Genomic DNA, 17,914 nt, shown 5'->3' with positions numbered 1-17,914 from the left:
GAGGTCTATACATGTTGTCACAAATAGCAGGATTTCCTCCTATTTATAGCTGAATTTTACATATATATAAAATCTTATTTGTCCATTCATTTATCAGTGAACACTTAGGTTGTTTCCATGTCTTGGCTATTGTAAATAATGCTGCAGTGAATGTGGGGTGCAGATGTCTTACTGAGATAGTCATTTGGTTTCCTTCAGACAAATACCCAGAAGTAGGATTTCTGGATCATATGGTAGCTCTACTTTTAATTTTTTGAGGAACTTCTGTACCGTTTGCCATAGTGGCTGCACAAGTTTACATTCCCACCAACAGTGCCCAACAATACCCTTTTCTCCACATCCTTGCCAAGGCTTGTTAGTTCTTGTCTTTTTGATAATAGCCGTTTGTTCTAATAGGTGTGAGATGGTATCTCATTGCGATTTTGATTTGCTTTTCCTTGATGATTAGTGATGTTGAGCACCTTTTCATGTAGCTGTTGGCCATCTATATGTCTTCCTTGGAAAAATATCTATTCAGTTCCCTGCCATTTTTTAGTTCAATTGTTTTTTTCTATTAAGTTGTATGAATCTTTTATAGATTTTAATATTAACCTCTCATCAGATAGTTTGTGAATATTTTCTCCCATTCAGTGGGTTGTCTTCTCATATTTTGATGGTTTTATTTGCTGTGCAGAAGCTTTTTAGTTTCATGTAGTCCCACTTGCTTATTTTTGCTTTTGTTGCCTGTGCTTTTCAGTGTTGTTTTCATTTGCATTTATATAATTGCAAATGATGTTGAGCATCTTTTCATATGCTTATTTCCCATTTGTATCTCTTCTTTGGTGAACAATCTGTTCAGATCTTTGCCCATTTTTCAATTGAATTGTTTGTTTTCTTATCCCAAGGTTTTAAGAATCTTGGTTTTTTTAAAAGAAATTATGAAAGGATACATTAGAGCAAAGAAAGTTTAGAAACTTTATAGCAATTTGATAATGTCTATTGACTCTCATAATAACAAATTTGTGTTTGTATACCTTTATTTTTCATTTTATTTTCCAGTAGTTCATTTTTATTATATTTTACAAAACTTAAAAACAAAAACAATAAACAAAATCTAGTCCTTCACCACAGATAGTTTGCAAATAACTACATTACAAGATTGATGAAATTTTCAGAGTAATGCACCGTATTACTCAGGATGGAACAAATGCCTTAATCACAAACCCCCATGTATACTGCTGCCTAGCACTGTAGGAGTTTATTTTTTGGCCTCATAGGTGTTGGATGTTGGTTTTCAATAGGGGGCCCTACACATCGCAATGCAGGGACCCAGGCTTTTCCCGCTGTGTGGTTTGGCTAATTCCTAGGCCTGAGAGTCCTCTGCTGGATACTCTGCCCCCAGCCCTCAGTCAGGAGAATAGGTAGACTGGAAAACTGCACAGGAGAATCTAATGGGCAAGGCTTGGAAGAGCTGAACATCATTTCTGCTTCACTTCCCACTGGACACCACTGCCATATGCTGACACTAAGGTTGAGAAATGTGATCTGGGAGCCTGAGAAGAAAGGAAAGCAGGTTAGGTGACCTATAGTCAGTCTTTGTCATACAAATGGATAGATAGAAACTATGTGCTTTATTATTTTAATATCATCAAAAGGTGTTATTAAATGCTTCCATCTTTGTAGCTATGCCAACAGGAACGTATGGCCACCAACTTCATTATGAGGAGGGGAAGTGGTGAAAAGAGGGAATAAAGAAATGTGCATAGCTATTTTTGAAAGGACAGGGTAAAGAGCATGCATGTAATTTAAAACAAGAAAGTGTAAAAAAATTATTTGTTCCACCCCTACCTGGGTTTTTTTCTTTGTATAAAATCCTGTAATAAATCTTTCTTTTGCTTAGTTCCTTGCATACTCATACTATTGTCTGCCTTTAAGTCATACCAGTCAGACTTTCTCACTATTGTGGGCATTTCTCCTTTCAAAAATCTTTCAACCAAGCTTTAGAAGCTCCAGATTTCCCACATCTATTCTAGAAGTAATTGATTCAGCCCCCAAGTGAAAACTATACGCTTATTCTTATCATATTCTATTTGTCTGCAGCAATTTCTGTCAATCATTTACAATTTCGTGGTTGTATTTACAGACAATTTTCTATGGTTTACTAGACCCTTTGGCTACCTGGCCCATGCAATTGGATTTTCTGGTAAATATTTTAAATACTTCAGGAATTATCATAATAAAATCAATTGGTTGGGTTTTACATGCACAGCCATCTTTTTTGGACCAAAATTTTACTATATGTAACCCCAAATCTAACCTATAGTACAAGTGAATCCCTTTTCTTTCAACGCCTAACTTTTTCAATTTCCTTAACTTTTTCAATTTCCTTAACTTTTTGGCATTTCCTATCTAAAGTGCAACAATATATTTGTTGAAGCATGTATATAAACTCTTAATAATGAGAGTGAATGCGGGGCCTATGCTTCAATTTTTCTGGGGCCAAAGTTTCCAGGAGTATCATTTAATCTAGTGCCACATCTCAAATACTATGATACAATTATTCATATTATGACAGTTCTGTTCCTTGCTTCTTCTAGGATTTTATCTTTGGTCTTTGTGCTCAATATCATCTCACATTTCTTGGGGATGATTTAGGATTCTGCATTTACATGCTGTTTATTGAAATCTGACGTAATTCTAGTTGAGGTTGGGGCTTAGCAAACAACCAGTAAGTGGTCAAAAGTATGAGAAGTGAGCAGAAGGAGGGTTAAGGGTCTAGCAGTATGCAAAAGGAAAGTAAACAAGAAGTTGGGTACTGAGTGGACATAAGACAACATCTCAAGGCCACTAAGTCAAAGAAAGTTAGGAAGAACAGAATGTATACACCTCACTGTTACAGTATAAAAAAGAAACTTTTCCTATAAACAAAATATGAAGCAAATCAATGGATCAGAATTTCAGTTGGTGTCTCCCAGCCACTTGAGATTTTAAGCAGATAGATTGAACCTCCACTCCAGGCCCCGTGATTTCTAAAGTTTTCCTCAGGACTTCTGTGTACTCTCTGGGGACTTTTCTTTCACATGTGCTATTGGATCTACACTTTACCCTTAATCTCTTTACTAGTTTTTATTAAAAATAACTCCAGGAATGCAAATTTTCTGTTTTAGGGGGCAAAATTATGCTAAGAAGCTGAGACTGTCTTTGCCAATAACTTGTTTAACACAGGTTCACTGTGGGATTTACAATAATTTCACAAGCCAATAGCATACAGAATAATGTCTCTTGATAAACCAATAAAGAAATAACATAACATACTCCAAACTATCAATAGATTAATCACACTATTGTTCCAGGTGTTGATGCAAATAATCCATAGTCAATCTATAAATCAAAATTGGGATGAGTTTATTATGATCCAATTTGAGGGCTATCCTGGGAGAACTTTTCCACCAAGGAAGGAAGAAGTGGGGTGTACAGAGTGGTTATATACCATCTTGGAACAAAGAACATCCATCACACGTGACAGGAAGTTGCCTTTCACAACAGTCATGAGACTGCTTTGCTGGCACAGCAGGTCAGTGGTCACAAGGTGAACTCAGCAGGTCAGTAATTAATCCTTACTTTCTGAGAAGAGATGAGTATCCTTAAAGAAATGCCAATGTCGGGGGAAACTACATCACTATCTTTAAGGGAGTCATTCTCATCTTTGAGACATTGCAAGTGTTTAAAGCAGATGTAAAATGCATGTCAACAGGCCACACCAGGCCTTTCTGGAAAAACAAGGTCAGGCCAAATTAGTTTTAAAACAAATGGCTTCTTCAGATACTCCAACATAGCCTATTGCTTTTCATTTATTTATCATTTTTCCCCTTTTGATTAATAATCTTTTTGATAGAAAGCACTGATGAGCAAAATATCGTTCCTTGGCACCAGGGTGGCTTCTGTTTACCCTTGGTTCATCATGTCCCATGGTGATAGGCTTTTATCTCATATATTTGTCCAGTTACCCACATTGGGGAACACAGTAGGATATAATAGACAATCATAGAGGTATATATGAACAGGAAAAGCATTTAATAGGTTGTATAAGCTTTCAATTAATATTAGATTGTGGCACAAAGATTGTTCATGTGTTTTTACATGACTCCTTATGCTTACATTGTTTACCATTATAAAACAGTTATAGTAACAATGATAATAATTCAATACTTGAAAAGATTAGTTTTAAAATGAGTTCTTAGGCATAGTCTTTACTAGAAAAGGAAATTTGTCCAGGGTTGTAAAATCAATTGACTATCTCAAGTCACTGAGCAGTCATTACTCTAGCCTGCATGTCAGTCATACAACACTGAGTTAAGGAAACAGTACTAATACAAGAATTGCAAGTACCAATAGAAATAGGAACTGCAATCCACGTCACAAAAGAGAGCCAATACTTGGAGGGAGCCAACCAAACTGATCAAGACTGGGTGTAGAATCACTTAAACATTCACCTGCCTTTTCATGTGCTTTAGCAGAAATGACACATTGGAAGATCCATCAGGTATAAGAACAGTTTGAATGGGTGCACATGTACCACCTTGGGATCCTATTAGAATATCTAAGGCCAGGGCCTGGCCCAGTGGTGCAGCAGTTAAGTTTGCATGTTCTGCTTTGGTGGCCCATGGTTCGCTTGTCAAGCTATGCTGTGGCAGGCATCCAACATATAAAGTAGAGGAAGTTGAGCATGGATGTTAGCTCAGGGCCAGTATTCCTCAGAAAAAAGAAGAGGATCGGTGGTGGATATTAGCTCAGGGCTAATCTTCCTCAAGAAACAAATCTAAGGCCATTCTACTTTGAAGGACAGCCTTTCTCACTAAAGACATTTCAGTATTTAATAAGGCTATTATTGCTTGACAATCATTAAGATCTTGCTGAGTAAATTTAGTCAGAGCTTCTGTATGTGATATGACATCTTCTATCCCCAAGGAAGGAACAAATGTAGCTGTGAGGTGATCATACGAGTGGAACACTGAATGAGCCCATCTGGCCTTAAGGAGAGGAAGATTGGCAACAGATGTTAGCTCAGGGCAAATCCTTCTCTGAATCCAAGGGAAGCCCAGGGTGGAGTGTCCTAGCCATCTCTGTGGTAGCCAAGGCCAGAGGTTTGTTCAACATAACCATTGAGTTCCACTAGGAGCCACCCAATAAATGCCTGGACTTTGAGTCAAGTCTATTCCAAACCAATCCCTTTCTTTAAGTATGATAGCATTCTAAAAACCTTAAATGGAACATTTATAAAATGCATATATGGCTTAAGCATTACAAAGGTTTAAATGAGGAGATATAAGGTTGGGAATATAGACCTGGTTTGGAGTCTTGGGACAGCTGTCTACAATATACGCTGTCTTCTTCTTATCCTGGCTTCAAGATATTTGTATTCGTCAATTGAAATTGGGTATCAGAAATAGGAACTGAAACTCCCTAGGTAGAGAAGCCTTTTTTTAAAATGAGAAATGTGAATCTATGTGTCTATGCCTGTTGATTCTGCAGTGCATGAATTGGTTAAGAGTACCTCGTATGGTCCTTTCCAATGGGGCTGCAAAGAGTCTTCTATCTGATGTCTTTTCCAATAAACAAAATCTCCAGGGTGTAGTCCATGACCCTTAAGGTCTTCATCTCCTGGGAGCTCACTGTGAAAAGAATCAGCTACCAAACTTTCGTTCCTTTTAAGTGTCTCAATGAGACCTTGACAATAATGTAAGATATCTCTTTTAAGCAAAGGTTTTTCACACATTCCTTCATCTAATTGGATAGGCCATGCAGTTTTTATTTCAAAAGGAGACAGCTGATGTTTACCAAAGGGTGTAGATCTAAGAGTGAGGAGCACTAGTGGAAAAGCTATTGGCCATCAGAGATTAAATGCATCTGAAAGCCTTGCCAATCAAGTTTTTCAATTGTGCCATTAGTTAAAATGTTTTCATTATTGGTCAAATATCACAAATAGATTTAATTACTTGTCCAGTGACATGAGTTCCTCTGTCACTGTGTAAATCGGTAGGAATCCCCCAGGCAGGAATTATCCATTCCAATAATAATTTATCTACTATTAAAGTCATTACTTTTCTTCAAGGAAAGGCCTCAACCCAATGTGAGAAGATACAGAGCATCATTAAGATATATTTATTTTTAAGATGATGGCATTTGAACAAAGTCCAAGTGCTATACCTCAAAGGATCCCTTAGGAAGAGGAAAGAGGCCTTGTGACCCATGAAATGGTTTCCTCAGATTGTATTTTGGGCACATAGCACAAGAAGTAAAGGTTTTATGAGCCACTATGGGAAAAAGTTTCCAAGAGTATTGTTTTTTTCCATAAAATCATATTTTCAGGGGCCCAGTGAGTTAATTGATGTATATGCTGGAGCAATGGCAACTATGCTCCAATAAGCACTATGTTTTTTTAATGGAGTCCAAGTCACATCTGTGTGGTGGGGTCAAAAATCCTCCTTTTTGTTGCCATTAGTTTTTCTTCTTCCATGGTGATTTATTGAGCCTGTAGAAGGAAATCTTTCACTGAGTTAGCAAAGTTAATAGAAAGGAGCACCATTCTCAAGGCTGAACAGCATACCCAGCTTGATAATGTCCTTGCTTATACTTTAAGTAAGACCCATATGTAAACCAAATGAGATAATAAAATGCTGTCGTGGCCATTTTCTCCTGTGGTACTGGAAGCAAGGAAGCTGGGTTAAGATAGTGAATAATATTTATCTATGCAATATAACCTAAGAAGATTTATCATCATTTACTTGACAATGCTTTCCATGCAATTTAGCATACCAAAAAAGCCTAATTAGTCTAGTATCTCCCTCTTTATAGGAAGAGAGAACAAATTTCTTTGAGAAGTCCCAGGGGCCCATTGTAAAGTCTCAAAGCTATTTTTTTTTTCAAGTCAAAAGAAAGACTTCATTTAGGATTTGAATTTTGGGGAAGCTTGTCAAAAATATCAAAATGTTTTGGGGCCAACCTGGTGGTGCAGTTGTTAAGATCATGAGCTCCTTTTGGAGGCCCAAAGCTTGTGAGTTGGGATCCCCAGCTTGGACCTGCACACCACTCATTAAACCATGATGTGGTGGCATCCCAAATAGAAAAAAATAGAGGAAGCCTGGCACAGATGTTAGCTCAGCGACAACCTTTCTCAAGCAAAAAGAGGAATTTTGGCAATGGATGTTAGCTCGGGTACAATCTTCCTCACCAAAAAAGAATATATATATCCATATAAAGGTTTCAAGGCACTTGGTGAAACAAGATCAAGTGTTTGCTGTCACTGTGAAGCAATGGTCACTGTGAAACAATGCTTAGTTATCCATTTAACCAAAGTGGCAACAGAAGATGTTAAAGGCAAACATATGTTAAACAGTTTTTTAAAACCCTTAGTTCTCTTAATAGAGAGATTTCAGCATTTTAGAACATAGGAAATTATCTTGACAAAACATAGAATTTATCTTTTAGATAGATTTACTCAAAAATAAAGAAAAACCTTTTACAATCTCTTTATCAAGGGCAGACTAAAAGTCCAAGAAAATTATCTTTGAAGAGAAAGAAGACCAAATTCTAATTTTTGTACCAGCTTACTTTTGATATTAAAACTTATTCACTTAAATAAATTTACTTTAATCTTAGCCAACTTGACCATGCACAAAACTCTTTCCTCAAGGTTCCTCTTCCACAAACTTTCTATAACTTTCCTTTTACATTAAGAATTTGTCCCATGCCTTCATTCCTTCCTCATACTTTAGGATAAATTTATCTTTCTTAATAAAACAAAGAAAAATATCTCTACTCCTTAAATCTTCTTTACTAAAAACATACGTCTTACTTCCCTTAATTTTTTATATATTGGCATTCTGTGGGCTGGCAGATCCACAAATACTGTCTAGAAACATGTGCTTTCTCATGGAAAATTTCTCATTGTTTCACAAAACATGTTTATCAATAAATTCAAGTATTTTTCTAGGTTCTCTGTAATAAGAAACCAAAGGTAGATAAATCTATGCTTATTAATTAATGCCTAAAATTTTTCCCTATGTAGAAATGACCTAGATACTCAATGAATTTTATCATTTAACTTAGAAAAATTCTCAGGTTTTGAGTTACCAAAAGCTTTTGGAGTTATTTTAAATACATACATCATAACACATAATTATTGCTTAAAAGTTCACCCAAAAGTTTTATCTTTTCCATATCTATTTAGTTTACTTGTTCTCAATAATTATTTAGATTGTGTAAAAACTTGATGACACATTAGGCAAAATCAGCTATTATTCTAAGTTTTTTTCTTTGTTGACAAATTTTGTAACAGAGCTAACATGTCTCTATCATAGACAATGTTGATAACTCTGAAAACATGTTTATTTTAATGAAACCAACAAAGTTAAATAAACTTTCACTTACCAAAGATTGTTTTATATCATGTTAACTTGAAAGACATTTGGGTTAATTTCCATTAAATTTATATAAGTGTTTACTTTAAGCCAACTAAATAGAGCTCTTTTAGAAATTATATCATCCAGAGGTGAAAAAATATATATATATCACACAGATATATAACATCTATATAGACATACATACACAGAGACTCCATGGCTATTGTTTTAAAATTACTGCCATGAATCAGGTACACTAATACAAAGCTCCTTTTTCTCCTTCAGCCTCAGGAATTGGTGAAGGGCTAGATAAAAGCTCCCAGAGAGGCTATGAGCCTTTTGAGATAAAGGAGATGGGTGGAATCTGAACGGCCTCCAGAGCTGCTTTCCTGTTTTGCAATGGTTTGTAAGTTGAGACAGTTGCTCTTAATTTCTCAGAAATTTGGGTTGTAGCTTAAATGACATTATAGGTGGTTTACCTGTCCAACTATATCACCCTTATTTGCTTCTTTCCCTCTGGGTGCTTAGTTTATTTTAACTTACGGAAGAAGACCTAAAAATATTCTTATCAGGCTCTGAATATCAGCTTCCAGTTTGGCTGAATTTCTGATTATAACTTGCTAAATCCTTTTAAATATCTTGTCAGGTTTCAGCTGAGACAAATGGTAACTGTATTTGGCAGTATTGAACAATTCCATTAATCTTTCAAATAGTAGTTTCTCAGAAAATCTCCAGGTCTTGTTAACTCTAGGAGGGGCTCATCTTGGACCGTCCTTTGAAGGTAGACTATGCAGGTGTCTATAAAGCCATGGACTAATATAGTTTTCTTTTATAACTAAATTTTCTATTAGCTTTTTGTAGCAAAACTTTCAATAATGTTATTTTGGAATTTTGAAATTTTTCCTTTTAAGTGTTCTTCTTAAATGAGCTTATCTAATCAGAACATTCCTGCTAATGGCCAGTGTAATTTCCCTGAGGCTGGCAGCAATTTGGTAAGACATTTTGCTGAGAATGGAGTGCAACCCACATTTCTATCTGACCATTTCTGACTGCAAAATGGGGCGCAACCACATTTTTGTTGGACCGTATTTTGAGATCCCAACCTAACCTGATGATTGGCAAGCTAAGCCCTCAAGACATAAAACAAGCTTAGTAAGATTTTGGTAAATATTTACAGCTTCTAGAACTTTTTGTTTTTGAGCAATTGTGCCAGAAGGTGGTCAGCTTGACTCTTTAAAGACTTCTCTGTTACCTGAGTCTTAAAAAGGAACCGTGGGGCTGGCCTGGTGATGTAGTGGTTAAGTGGCCCAGGGTTCAAGGGTTCGATCCAAGGCATGGACCTACACATCACTCATTAAGCCATGCTGTGGCAGTGTCCCACATGCAAACTAGAGGATGATTGGCACAGATGTTTGCTCAGGGACAATCTTCCTCAAGCAAAAAGAGGAATATAGACAACAGATGTTAGCTCAGGGCCAATCTTCCTCACCAGAAAAAAAAAAGAGAGAGAGAGAGCCCCCAACATGGCCACTGTAATTTTAAATTATCCTAGGTTATCTTCTCAGCCATTTACAGCTATGCTCATTTTATTAAGCACTTGGAAGTCTCAGCATGAAGCCAGCCAGAGTTCCCAGGGGAAGCTGTCTGTTCAGGAATTGGTTGGCTTTTAGAAACACAATTTCTCATTTTTTCTTTTAGTTTAATTTTACTAGAAAGTCTGAACAGTTTCTAGGGACAGTGTAATGGGTCATAAATGTGCTGCTTGTGAGTGTTACTCCCTAAAGAAAGGTCATAGGCACTCTTTTACGTGCCTTGATTTGTCCCACTGGCAGTCTAAAACTCTGTGGGGGCTCAGAGTGCTGGAAAGCAACACCTCACGTGAGCGTCCCCGAATGAACCTTTAATTAATTAAGGTGAGTAATAGTGGAGCTCCCCACGGGACCCTACGAGTCACAGGGATTGATGCTCGGACACTTTCAGCTGATTCTCAGTCACCTGAGATGCCTTTCAGCTGGAAGGAGCTGCACCTTTCTCTTCAGAGCTGAAGAAGTTCAGGCTCTCATTTCTCTATCAAGCAGTTTGTTCAGACTTTATAAACACAATTTTTTTCTATTTAAAACCCAATTAAAAAGGTCAGCCTGCCCCATTCACTCCAAAGTTCCCCCTCGACTCCCCTAGGCTAGGAAATTCCCTCCAGGTTCCTTTTTCCTAGGAATTCCCCCTGGGTTCTTCCTACCTAGGGTATGTACTTGTATCCCCTTAAGATAGCCAGTGTTAATGCTTGAAACAACTCATACAAACTCTAGATCATCAACTTAAAATAAGGAGGTCTGGGTTTCAGGAGAATTCATTAGGATCACCTGAAGAATGCAGTGATCTGGGGGGGCTCAGCAGGCCCGTAGTGGCACCAAATGCCAGTTCAGTGTAGATTCCCAGCGGTCTCTGGTGGGTTTCTCTGAAATCCTGCCAGCTACACCAAGAAATGTCAATGCAAACAATCTAGAAATCAAAATTGGGGAGTGTTTACTATGAGCCAATTTGAGGACTCACCTGGGAGAACTCTTCCACCAAGGAAGGAAGGAGCTCTCCAAAGAAGTGGGATGTGCGGAGTGGTTATATACAATCTTGAAACAAAGAGCATGTATCACATATGACAGGAACGTCCCTTTTACAACACCCACAAGACTGCTTTGCTGGCACAGCAGGTCAGTGGTCACAAGGTGAACTCAGCAGGTCAGTGATTAATCCTTAGCGTCTAGGAAGAGATGCTTATCCTTAAAGAAATGCTGATATGGGAGGAAGATACATCCCTAACTTTAAGGGCATCATTCTGTCTTTGAGACATTGTAAATGTTTAAAGCAGATGTACAATGCATACTCAACAGGCCACATTGGGCCTTTCTGGAAAAAGAAGATCAGGCTGAAATAGTTTTAAACCAAATGGCTTCCTCATATACTCCAATATACCCTATTGCTTTTCGTTTGTTAATCACAGGCAAGGGGAGATGAAAGGAAAAAAGTCCAAATTTAGTTCAAGGTGTACCTTTTTTTTTTGGAGGAAGATTAGCCCTGAGCTAACATCCACTGCCAATCCTCCTTTCTTTAATGAGGAAGATCGGCCCTGAGCCAACATCTGTGCCCATCTTCCTCTACTTTATACATGGATGCCTGCCCCGGTGCGGCTTGATAAGCAATGCGTAGGTTCGAGCCTGGGATCCAAACCGACAAACCCTGGGCTGCCGAAGTAGAGCTCATGAACTTAACTGCTATGCTGCTGGGCCAGCCCCTCGAGGTGTACCTTTTTATATGAGTAGGCACTCAGGAAAGATGGCTTGACCAACTGAGAGCTGGCATCCAGCTGCTAGCACAAGATAAAAATTCCTTGTTGCTAGAGCATGTTGCCCGGGAACGATGGTGCTAGTGTCGGCGGGCAGGCTGATGTCCTCTATGGGGCTGCTGTGAAGTTTATCACCTCTAGCAATCAGGGAGCTGCCCTTACTACAGTAGGAGCTAATGCTCCAAGATCTTCAGAGAGTTTATTTAGGTCAGCAAATGTTGCCTTATCAGACCTAAACTTTTGAATTATTCTCACAAACTCTGAGTATTTATAGTCTAAATGTCTCCTTGCCGTAGTCATTTCTCCACGTACTCTTACTGATAAGCTCCCAAAAGTATTTGTCATCAGCTGAGCTACTGAGTGCTTATCAATGACAACAGATGAGAGGATAACATCCTGACACAACTTACTTCATTCTAATATTAAAACAACTTTTTGTTTGGCTATTTTTGTCATAAAGTGGATTAAAACAACTCCACTTAAGTCATAAACAAGTGGATTTGAAATCATATTGAACCAATACACAATAGTAAATAACTTATGAGTTTAATAGATTTAAACTAAGGTTTAATTATGGTTCTGATGGGTTTGGAGTCCCATCAGAAACTGCCCATTGCGTTTCTGTTCTTCAGAAGTCCTTATGCCTTCTAGCATGGCTATTCTTGTAGCCTGCTTCCACAAAGCACCTAGTCTCAGAGCTCCCATGCTCTCTTTGAGCTCCTCTAGAGCAACAAAATTCTCCTTCCTTTATTTGTCTCAAACAAAGCAACCGTGCCTTTTCTGAATCCTTAATATAATTCAATACCCAGGTTGTACCTTGTACCCTACGTATCAAGGTAGTTTTCTGAACAGAGGCAATTTCGTTCCTGAGAAGAATTTTGATCTCAATTATTGTTAACTTTTTTGCACCCTGCATTGTCCATAAATGTAATTAGTTTTGTAAATTAAGCTGAATTAAAAAGTTAAATATTTTGAATACTCATATAGACCTGAGGGGGATGGTTTATCAAAACCTCATGATCATTAGTCTACTAGTTAAATGTTAAAAATAAAGCTTGAGAGGCCAGCCCCATGGCATGCTGGTTAAGTTTGGCACACTCTGCTTCAGTGGCCCAGGTTTGCAGGTTTGGATCCTGGGCACAGACCTACACCACTCATCAGCCATGCTGTGTCAGTGACCCACATATGAAGTGCAGGAAGACTGGCACAGATGTTAGCTCATGGCTAATCTTTCTCAGCAAAAGATAAAAATAAAAAAATAAAGCTTGATATGGTTGGTATCAATGCATATGGTTATTGTTGATCTTTGTTAAGGCTTAGAATGTAGAAAGATGATGCCAAATTTACTCTGGATTGGTCTTAAACCCTGAATGTGAGATGAATTGGAGCAGTGAAGCAACTTTTCTTAGATGCCGGTGTAATCAAATAACTGGATGACTCAGTTACTCAGGTCCTGGGATCCCTGACTTGCTCTTGGTAATGGTTTGTTTGACTGAATGCAACTCTCTCTTATGCACTCATTCATTTGTCAAGCCGACCTTTGATAATACATACTTTCAGTCCCATACAACCTAGGCATACAGTAAATATTGAAGTTATAAAATAAACTCATCAAAACCCTGTCATCAAGGAGCATGAAGGGATAGGCAGCATATTAGTCTTGGTCCCTCCTCTGTGATTTTTTCCCAGGTCTCTTTCCCTTCACCTTGGAAAACTCTATGATTAGTAACAATTGAAATCTTTTTCCCTACTCTTCTTTCCTTTTTGAAACAATTCCTGCAATATCGGCTTCTTCAGGAAATCTCTTTCTACTTGGATTAGGAGAGGATACTCTTGAACAGCCCCTTTAAACATCTGATTCTTCACTCACCTTGGAATTACCATCCATCCCCAATAATTCGGATTTACTAATTGACTTATATTAATTGGCTATTAAATCAAGTACATGTAGATATAAAATAATACATGGTTTATATCTATATTTAAAAATATTCAATCAACAAATGTTTAGTAAGTGTCTATTCTATGTAGGTAGTGTTTAAGTTGTTGAGGCTAAAGGACTGAACAAAACGAATACAAATCTGTCCTTATATCACATGCTCTGGGGAGTTCGTCAGATTTTGGTTTGACAAATGACGTGATTTAAACATTTCAAAAATTTTGAGTAGTTGAATTGTTTAACATAGTAAATGTTACATTTCATTTAAGGTTTTTATTGTCCATGAAAATAATTCTATGGGAGATTAAATCTATAAATTGATTGTTCATAATTTAAGATTCACGAGTTTAAAGCCAGTTTACAATCCATCCACTTTGCACTCTTGGGACAATAAAACATTTACTTTCATAACCTCTGATGGGGTTTGGAAGAGAACATGAGTGGGTTTGTGGAAAAATATTCCCCCAAATGGGAAAATGTTTCTTACTACCGGTATTGTCGGCACCTACGTGGAGCAGTTTCTATATGTCCTTTTCAGAGTACAGAACCATAGCAGTTTAGGACTGAGAGCTTCTTCACTTTGGGCACGAGGTCCCCAAGTGTGAATTGTCCCACCCTGGCTCACTCAGCAAGTTTGCAGGTGGCCAATGGGCCAGAGTCAGCCCTCTGACCCCACCGAGGAGCTCCATCACTCGGGGACTCTTCTGCTCCCTTTCAACCTGAGGTGCTTGACACAGCACTCAGCACATGGCAAACACTTAATAAACACTTTGTTGAACGGGTAGAATGAATGGTTTTTTCCCTCTGAATCTGCCATGAATAAATTACCCCTAATTGGCTGAAATGAACTGAAGACATTTTTGTACTTGCTGGTGTCTGGTTTGAGGCCTACAAGTGAATGAACCTGGATACCTTCAAGGAAAAAGAAAACCTTTCTAAACGACTTAGAGAAACACATATGACAGAAAAAAGTGTCTAATAAATAATATTTCTGCCTGTGACTATAAAAATCTCTTCAACCTATGATTTGTCAGATGACAGCACAAAGATATGATTTTTTCCTGAAATATTTTTAGATAATTCCAGTTTTCAAATATTCAAATCTAAACCCAAAATTTACATTTGCATTTGATGTGTTTAAACATTGGGAAGTTTTTCATCTTGTTGAATTCTTCTACATTATATGTATAATGTATGTATTCTACATTATACTTCCCTGCTTTTCTAGGAATTACTGCACCACCATTTTGGGGATTTCTGACCTGAATTGACTTGCATACCTGAAAACAGTCTCCATATTCGTCTGTAAAAACCAGAGCAGGCTGCTTTATTTGCTGCGCTGGCAAAAGAGTTTGTGGAACAAAAAAATAAAGATTTCCATAGTATGGATATCTTCTTCAATGGGCTATCTTCTTGAAAATTACCTAAAATTCTTAACAGGAATTCTTAAACATGATCCAGGCCCTGAGAAGGACTTGATGATTTTCATAAGGACAACGGGTAGCCGCTGAAGGGGATGGTGTGACAAAAATCAAACAAATAGGGATGGCAGAATTCTATGCAGTTTTCTTCATTTTGATTTCTGTGAGGGTAATTCTAATGCTGTCTGTGCAAGAAGAAACAAAGTGTGAGAGACTGTCTGCTCTGCTCACCATTGTACGTTACACTAACATTTAGCACAAGGTTTGGTATTCAAAAGTAGATGGACCAATAAATATTTGCTGAGTAAATTAAGGGATAGACAGATAAAATATATACTTTAAAAAACCTTCCCAAACTTATATAAGAATAACTCAATTTGATTTATTTATAGCATCTTCATTAAGAGGTTCCAACTATGTGTGTCTCTGTGGGCCAAGCAGTGTCCTGGAACCCCAGACATTTAGTCTTACAGAGGCTCCTGATGTAGATATAGGGAGAGTGTGGAGAATATATTTTCTTTCAGAAGGTCAGTAAGTTATAGATCTAAAATTAAAATGTTTTTCAGAAATTGCAAGTCTAGGAGGAAACTATTACTCCTTTAGATTAGATGAGTCAAGCTTCATTGTTTTTACACAAGTGCAAAAGAGTAAATTTTATGTGATGACAGTATTGCCATAGTTACAAGAAACGTGAACAGAATGGTCATTTTTCTACTGACGTTTTAGGAATGAGGTTGCTGGTCTGACAGAGGTATTTGTCATGGGCTTGATGCTTTGGAAATCCAGACAGAGGCTGCTGATAGCTGTGTAATATTACTGGGAAAGTTTTCTCTTCAGGTCTCTAGACAGTCCTCAGAAAGCCATCACAGGCTTCAGATATGGTCATTTATTTTAGAACGCCTTTAGAACCACAAGCAGTGTTTTCAACCTTGCTGGCATAAACTTTTTATAATTTTTCTAAAATGACTTAGATCGCTTGAGGACTGAGTCGGTTGCCTGCCTGATCTTGGCAGAGTGTGGCGAGAACAGTGTTCAGTTTTCTATCTCTGCCGGTTTGGGGGGAGACTGCTACCCAAGCATCATGGCATGTCAGACAGCTTTTAAAACGGTCATCATGGCCAAGACAGCATTCCATGTGTAGCAGATGCTGCCACGCCCGCACGCCACCTTGCTCTTAGCAATTCAGTGCACCGACTGATTTATTGCCCATGCCTGCATTTCTTTTTCTAAGGGCTTTCTTTGGCAGGTAAAGCCTTAGCTGCTCCATGCAGCAGAGCAGCAAAGAAATCAATTGGGGGAACTAACACCCGCTGGGGAGTGGTCCTCAACCAATGACGGGAGTTGGTGGATAGAATGCCCGGCAATTTCATCCCTTGGTTGAGGTAGCTCCAGGCATATCTTTTACACTGGCTCCCAGAATTCCCCAGGGCCCTTCGTGGTAGCTGGTTTGATAATGCGCCGTTTGTTGGCTACCTTCGCTGCTGTGTTCCACCTCCCTACTCCCAGGGGTGTTTTCTTTACCGCCTCCATAAACTACGAATGCTCAAATCCTTAATCAAATAACTTTTAGTGAAAATCTGTACCTGGGCTCAGTAGCTGTAGAGCGGACACTCAGGAAAAATCCATGTTTGCCCACAGACTTTTGCTTAATGCTGTCAGTGTTCTCAGCATGTGGTACTCTCAGGGTAGTTGCAGTAAAACTAACAAAATGAAAGCAATCTTTCTCAATCTAATTTGATGATGGAATCTATGCTCACTCTCTCCAGATATTTTTTCAGTATTTAAGGACCTTCAATGACGTGAACTTGGGATGTTTCTTTTTCTATATGAATTAAAGTTGTGCTTAAGACGAGTAAGAAGGTGAGGTCATTCTGGCGGCATAGTGGTTAAGTTTGCATGCTCTGCTTCCGTGGCCCAGGGTTCAGGGGTTTGGCTCCCAGGCGTGGACTGACACCGCTGTCAAGCCATGCTGCGGCAGCATCCCACACACCAAATAGAAGAAGATTGGCATAGACCTTAGCTCAGGGATAATCTTCCTCAAAAAAAAAGAAGAAGATTGGCAACAGAGGTTAGCTCAGGGCCGATCTTCCTCACCAAAAAAAAGAAGAAGAAGAAGAAGAAGAAGAAGAAGAGTAAGAACATTATAGGATCAGTTTTAAAGGATTTTTATTATTTTAAATCTATCCTCATGAAAATCTGACTGTCTCCATAGCTGTTTAGGTTGTTCTTTTCAGAATCTCAGGATCACACTATACTTCAGCTAAAGATACCTTCTATTTTATTTCTAACATTTCCCTCATGGATTCATGGAACAAAAATTTACTTGGCACATACTGTGTCTGTGGTCTGTAATAGACTCCAGTGATTCGTTACATTTTCTGAGATTTTGATGTTGCAATTTATTAAATTAATGTATTTATGGAAGACATGACTCCAATATTTAAAATTTTTTCTTAACAATTTAAACCCACCCCTTCAATAGGAAGTATGTTTTCTCTTCTCTAAACATCCAAGACACTTTATCCATACCTTTCATATGGCACTTAGATTTTAGCTCGCAATAATTTTTTTTGCAAACAATTTCTGTATATAGCCACCATATTATAAACTCCTCGAGGAGCAAACCAAGTAGGATTAGCTGCCTGAAATACACTCTATGTAAAATAGAAGCCAAATAGATGCTCCTTTTATAACTCTTTCACATAATTTTACTCCTAAAAATTAAACTTGCTCACGATGAAACTTATTTGCCACTCTCATATTCATTTACTGATTATTGAGATCATGTTGGATTTATTTTTCATCATGTGGAGAAACAAAACAAGGCAACTAAATG

This window comes from Equus caballus, chromosome 8, assembly GCF_041296265.1.
Source record: "Equus caballus isolate H_3958 breed thoroughbred chromosome 8, TB-T2T, whole genome shotgun sequence".
NCBI lineage: Eukaryota > Metazoa > Chordata > Mammalia > Perissodactyla > Equidae > Equus > Equus caballus.
Note: the sequence above shows the minus strand (reverse complement) of the source record.